The following is a 7,836-nucleotide window of genomic DNA, read 5'->3' as shown; positions in this document are numbered from 1 at the left end:
TTTTATATTATTTTAGACTTTTTACGTCCCGGCATATAAAATCACCTCAAAACCCCTTATTTTCAAAAATATGTGAAAACGTCAACCATATTTTATATAATTAAAATTAATTATTTAATAAAAACATTTTACATTTTTCAGCCCTCGGTCTCCGTTCTTCGATCGCAACTCGAATACTTCTTAAAAAAATACAGTTTTATGCATAATGACAATAAAATCCTATTTAACAAATAATCATGCATGTTACATAATAAATTAAGCAATTAAAATCAATTAATTAGCCATTTTTCATATTTCCTAGATTTTCATGCAGTTGAATTACATCGTCATAACTTTTTGACCTTACATGGTCGATAATAACACAAATAGCATCACAACCCTTGGGTGAACGAGGTAAATGAGTCACAAAATCCATAGCAATATGTTCCCAATTTCATTTTGAGATTTCAAAACTATGGAATAATCATCCCGGTCTCATTCTCTAGGCTTTCACTTGCTGGCATACAAGGCATTTCGAAATAAATTTAGCAATGTCCTTCTTCATACGTCTCCACCAGAATTGAGGTCTCAATGTCAAATACATTTTCGGCCTCCAGGATGAATATTGTATTTGCTACAATGTGCTTCACGAATAAGGGCAGATTTCAAATCAGAATTATCAAGAACTACCAGCTGACCATTAATTCGTAATGAACCATCAAAAGACATTTGAAATCCAGAAGGATGTCCTGCAGCTACAAGTTCTTTAGACTTTTGGATCTGAGCATCGCTTTGTTGGGCCTTTCGTATTTTATATATCAAACTAGGCTCAATTTGCAATGATGAGACATTGACAGAATTTCAATTCGAGTGAAAAGTTCAACCAGAAGTACATATATCCTTGTGTACTTTGGAGACAATAACAGAAGCTAAAACAAAGTCATGAACTTTCCGACTAAGGGCAGCTGCAGTAACATTCACCGATCCAGGGTGCTACCGAATCTCACAATCAAAATCATTCAAGAGATCTATCCACCTGTGTTGCCTCATATTCAAATCAGATTGAGAAAAGATATACTTTAGACTTTTATGATTTGAATAAATAGCAAACTTTTCTCCATACAAGTAATGGCGCCAAATTTTCAAAGCAAACACAATGGCAGCCAATGCGAGATCATGATCAGGATAACGAGTTTCATGAGATTTAAATTGACGAGACGCATGAACAATCACCTTGCCATGTTGCATCAGAACACAGCCCAAACCTTTACCAGACGCATTTGTATACAAGTTTCATGAGATTTAAATTGACGAGAGGCATAAACAATCACCTTGCCATGTTGCATCAGAACACAGCCAAAACCTTTACTAGACGCATCTGTATACACTACAAATCCTCCGATACCTGAGAGAATAGTAAGCACATGTGTTGTGGTCAATCTCATCTTCAATTCAAGAAAACTAGCTTCACATTCATCTGACCAAATGAATATCTGATTCTTCTATGTCAGTTGAGTAATAGGTTTGGCTATTTTCGAAAATCTTTCAATAAAACGATGATAATAACCAGCTAAACCCATGAAGCTACGGATCTCAGGAACATTCGTAGGTCTCGGCCAATTCAATATAGCTTCAACCTTAGCAGGATCAATAGATATGCCATGTCACGAAATGATGTGGCCTAAAAATATCACTTTGTCAATCCAGAATTCACATTTGGACAACTTAGCATATAAATGTCCATTACGAAGAGTTTGAAGTACCAGTCTCAAATGTTCAGCATGCTCTTTTTTCGATTTAGAATACACCAGAATATCATCGATAAAGATTATGACGAATCGGTCAAGAAAATCTCGAAAGACACAATTCATTAGATCCATAAAGACAGCAGGAGCATCAGTGGGACCAAAAGGCATAACCAAAAACTCATAGTGGCCATACCTGGTACGAAAGGTAGTTTTAGGCACATCTTCATCTCAAACTCGTAAGTGATGATACTCAGAACGAAGATCAATCTTAGAGTATAGAAAGTACCCTGAAGCTGATCAAATAAGTTATAAATACACTCAAAACACAAAATGAATTTTGTGCATCTTTTGTGTATGGACTAAATACCGTGGTTCAACGAAGGAAACTATGGGATGAATTGAAACGGGTTGATAGTTCATGCGTATTACCATGGATGCTCCTTGGTAACTTCAATAATGTCCTCTCCCAAAATGAGAAGCAAGGTGGTTTGAAAATTAAAAATTATGAGATACAAGATTTCAGGGATTGTATTGCTTCACTGGATTTACTCGATATACGCTCCACGAGCTGCTTCTACACTTGGATGAGCCCAAAAGTGTGTAGCAAACTGGATCGTGTGCTAGTTAACCATCGGTGGAACTCGTGAAATCTTGATGGAACAGCTGAATTGTTGGAAACTGAATTTCGTTTGTTTGACAAACTAAGTGCTTAAATCGATTGGATTAATTGATCAACAAGTTCGAGAGTAAACTGAACAAAATACTCAACTGAAACCAGCTGAACTGAACCTATGCAGTCAACTGACTGATCAGTTGGAAACTGATCAGTTGCTACATCCAATTGTGAGCTTATCAGCTAATGGTTATCAGCTGATCCTTCAGCTGTACACATCAAGAAAAGGACGTTCAACCGACAATAGTACAGAAGTAGACTGCAACAGATAGTGGGAGCAGGGTCAGGAACGACGAATCTCTTTATGATAAACAAATCCATTTTTCAAGTTTGTTATTACGGGTAGTTCCTACAAAGGATCGGACTAATGACGTATACAATACTTGAATTCTCGATGTCGATGCTACATAGTTGGTTCTCATCCGTCAGAGACTACGAGTGTAATAGGAGCATCCGTCGACAAAATCATACGAAAAGAAAAGGGGCGGTACGAACGCCGCAATTCAGCTGCAGTGTACGAATGTCAGAAGGGTGTTGACATGGAAAACCAACGGATAAAAAGATTCAAATTCTATTAAATGTTACCAATGAAGAGAAGCCTATAAATAACAGAGAAGAGCAGGTGAGAGAATAACAACACATCAAAGTTCTGAACATAAAAGCTCGTCTATTCTCTAAAATACGCTGTTACTCTGCTGAAATAAAAGCTCACATTTATCGCATATATTCGTAGCAATCAAGGCTACACTTTCGAGCTTTCTAGCACACTGTTATCATTGTAAACTCGATCTTGTAAGAGATTAGTTGTGCTAAATTCAGTAGAAAACTGTGAAGCATTTCGTAAACTAAGAGTTTCAGTTTTGGCAGTGTTAAGTCCAAACTGAAGTGGATCTATACAAACTTTTGTATCGATCAAAGTCTTTTAGTTAATATTATATCCTTGTGATAGAAGGCGTGACGTAGGAGTGTTTGAAATCTCCGAACATCCGTAAAATTTTGTGTTCTTATTTCAGTTTTTATTCTATCTATCAGTCAGTTTTATTCCCCACTTTATTGTTAACTTATTGATATTGACTGACGAGATTCTGAGTATCAGTTTATCACTAAACTGAACTCAACTTTCGAAAAGTCTACAGAAGTTGAGAGTGTTTATTTAACCCCTCCGTTCTAAACACTCTTTTAACCAAGTATTCGATCATATCAAGTGGTATCAGAGCAGTTAAATCCTGTCTCAGAATATTCTTATTCACAAAACTGATAACCATATCTTCTTTCAATAAAATCCCAATGCTTTCCAGAGAAGATTTTGACGACTGGAAAATTAGAATGCAAGCTCATCTAGCTGTATAGGACGATGATATATGGTACGTCATTACTAATGGACCCATGAAGATTTTAAAAGCCAACATAGTTGTAGCCATGACTGATGGGGCACCACATCGTATAGAGAAGCCCAGAGAAGAATGGACAGCTGAAGATAAGAAGAAAGCTAATCTAGACAATGTAGCGAAGGATATCTTTTACAAAACGCTGGATAAAGTCACTTGCACACTCAGTGCCAAAGAACCTCGGTGGTTTTAGATCCTGGAATCAAGCCATCACCAGATCCATGGACATTCCTTCAAATTTTCCAACCATCCTATCAGTACTACTACTCGCAGTTACATTTAAGGGATCCATCTACAAAATATAGTATGAATATCACAAATAAATATTAATTTCACATTATCATCATATCATATCATTAATCTCATTAACAACTTACTCAAATGAAATCAAGTAAGAGAAAGTAATACAAATAAGTCAAACACATACGCACAATTCATTTGTGCCTATTCAAGTGTACACAAGACTCAATCGAGCATTCAGAGCTATGCTCTGATACCATACTGTGTGGGGCCCTTAACTCCTAATTGTTATTACAATGTAATGTGATTAGAGTTAATTAATTACAGCAGAAAACGAGTTTAAATTTTCTTTACAATGAGCCCAAAATATATTATTTGAATACTAAAAATAGTATTTAATCTCGCGTAATAAAATATGCTCACAAATAATCAAAATCAACCACATACAAATAACTCATATCCTCGGGACATGCCCCGGTATATAGATACATATATACACTAAGAAAAACATAAAACCTCATCTCAAACTGTGACTCCCTCCAGAAGCACCATCTCCTGCCTCCAGATATCCTGGAGTACCTGTCATTGTCCACATATAAAGAAAACAACAGCCCCCTCTGGGGTGAGCAAAGCTCAGTCTAAAACAACCACAATATATACACTAGATACAAAGATATATGCTATGCAATGCATGTATGTTGTATAAGTATTAGGTCAAATGCACATCCACTGAGAACATGTCAGAATCAAACGAATCGCTATCAAATCAATGCTCGAGCTGGCACATCGACCTCAATCAGGGATACTCGTATGATAGCGTCGACAAAGCGCCATCAAATATCAAATCTCAACCAATCATCAGGGCCACTAATGACGATGCTTTAAGGGCTAAATAATGCCAAACATAGCATCGTGTTCACAAACCCCAGAATCAAATCCAATCATATCAAGGTATCCAAGGAGCATAGCTCAACGAGTATGTCATGTATGCCACATAAACTTGACAAATAAGGCATATAGACATGTATTATCAATCAAACATATATCATCTGATACAGATACATGTCGTACATTACTCGGTCGCAACATACCTCAATTCTTCGTTTCCAGTCGATGTACCTTGAAGATATCAATATAGAAACTCTATCTACATCAATAACACATTCATTTCAATCAAAAATTTAATTCAAATTCAACGATACAAGTTTCAAATATCTTTTGAAACTTTGAAAATTCATATCAAATCAAAATCATAACATAATTTAATTCCGACTTCAAAACATAATTTATTGTCGGTTATTCTATCACATATATGAATCTTGACATCAAATACATGTTATTCCAGCATTTCAATAATGACAGCTGCTGAAATCAAAAGAATATTACCTCAAAAGAAAGCTCTCAACGCGAGTATTCCGAATATATAATTTGTTTCGCGTTTGGATAACGTTTTGAGGTGATTTCGTACGCTAGAAATTGAGTTCTCTCGTTTCTCTCTAAAAATTGATGAGGAAGTATGAAAGAAAACGTACAGAAATGTCGTTCTTATCACCTCACCTAACTCGCGCCCAGACAATAACAACTCGCGCTCGGGCGCGAGGTATTCTGCCTTCTGGATTCAATTTTTGCCGCGCTCAGGCGGTAAAATGTCGCCCTCGGGCGCGGAGTGTTATGCCCTCCGCGTGTTTATTGTACCGCTCTCGGGCGGTAGCATCTCGCGCTCGGGTGCGGGATGTTCTGTCCAACATCCTCGATTCCGAATTAGAAAAAGTGGTAAACATGAATCTGTAGATCTATGTCTTAGCTTTCATTTGCCACCGACCTTACTCAATTTGGAGCTCGGACGCGAGAATTATGTTCATTCTCCCAAAATGTATCAGTGTAGATACTAAAATGTACACGTTACAATTCGGGATGATTTTGCCCCTATGTCCAAAAAGATTTGGACAAAACTCAAAACCTAAAAGTTTTAGTACTATGTATTAGATTTTTAATGAAATTGGTTTCATTTCATTTGGATAAATACTCGAATAAATATGCTGAAACCCATAACATTTGACATTATCCACGTCATCACATAAAAATTTAATGAATTATCGATAATCACAATATGATATATGATAACACGATACCAGGCTCTTACAGGTTGACGCATGGTTCGTGCAAGGAAAAAGGGATAGGGTCGCGCGGCCAATGATGTCTGTGCGTTTGACCGCACCATGCACGTCCTAGTGCATTGCATGTAGGGCTAGTCCAAATGGGTCCTAAAGGATTCGGTCTAGGTCTTAGGAAGGTTGATTAGGGTCTGGTCTCGTTGGTTTGAGGCTAGGATCGAAGGAACTTGGGAATTGTTAAGGGCTACATTTTGGACAATTTGTGCAGAAATTTTCAGTAGCTTCTTAGGCATTTTCAAAGGTTTTAAATGGCTTGAATTGGGTTGTAAAGGGGTTGGTTAGGTGTTATTAAACTGTGGTGAAATTTTGGTACAATTTGGTTAAGATTCGGGTTGATTTGGGTTAAAATCGAGACTTTGGTTCAATTTCAAAACGAATTACGGAATTCAGTCAAGGGGCTTAATTTTACGTCTAAGAAATGTTTATGGGAGTGTTTTAAGGTGTTATGGTAAGTTTGGATGAATCTGGGTCGAAGTTTTAAGGTACATGGGTAAAATGAGAAAACTAGGGTTTCAGGAGCAAAACGATCATTTTACACCTGAAAAATGTTAGGAGTCCTTGCAGTGTCCCGATAACTTTAATGAATGGTAAAATTTTTATTTTGAGAGGTTATGGAATTTTATGATAAAACTGATAAATGCTAAAAGACGTGTTGCATGCTTGATTTAAAAAGAAAATGATATTTATACATGTATTTTATAAAGTGATGGAAATGCTGAAAATATTTTGAATGAAGTAACTTAATTGTGATGGTAAGGAAATAAAGATTCGTGAAGGACAAAGCCCTAGTGGAACCTGTTTACGGGACAAACCCCGGGGGAACCCAGCACCGAATTTCCATAGGCCAAGGCCCGGTAACGGAAAAGTGGTTGCTGGTGTCTCTGCCAACTATAGGCCAAGGCAAAGAACGGAAAAGTGATTACTGTTGCCCCGCCGTCTGGTACCATGGTTACAGATGAGATTGTTCAATCGACGGAAGGATGAAAGGATGGTCACAATTAATGAACGGAATTCACCCCAGAAAGGAAATGTATATGTACATGATGAATGGAAAAATATATGATGAAAAAAAGGTTTAAATTTATGTATGTTCATGTTAAAGCTATTTTATATAAAAAAAATTCACGGTTGCATATGGATGTATACGTATTACTTGTTACTATGGTTAAGGCTTGCTGAGTCGTTGACTCGCTAGGTGTGAATGATGCAGGTGAGGATATTTATGTTGAGACAGGAGGGTTGGATGATTGAACTAGCTGGACTGATGGTGCACTGACCCGAGGACCTTGCTAGTTTCCGCCCAGTTATTGATTTTACATTACTTTAATGATTTTAATGACTTTTGGAAGTAAGAGTGATTTTTGAGAGGATGTAGGACATTCATGATACTTTGAAAAAATGTTAGTTTTAGGTTTGGTTTGATGTTTATAATTTTACAACTTTTACTGCAGTTACTGAGTTTTGAATAAAATAAATAGTGCGTTTATTTTAATGATGCAAAAAGTATATATAGGTGTGTGTGTGTGTGTGTGTGTGTTCGTCCGAAGCATGGATGATTTTTTTTTAAAAAAATTCTAGTATATTTTGAAGGAAAATGAGTAAGAGGCGTTTCAAGGAACCTGTTTAGAATATAT

The sequence above is a fragment of the Primulina tabacum genome, chromosome 12 (genome assembly GCF_025594145.1).
Source record: "Primulina tabacum isolate GXHZ01 chromosome 12, ASM2559414v2, whole genome shotgun sequence".
In the NCBI taxonomy this organism is placed as follows: domain Eukaryota; kingdom Viridiplantae; phylum Streptophyta; class Magnoliopsida; order Lamiales; family Gesneriaceae; genus Primulina; species Primulina tabacum.
Note: the sequence above shows the minus strand (reverse complement) of the source record.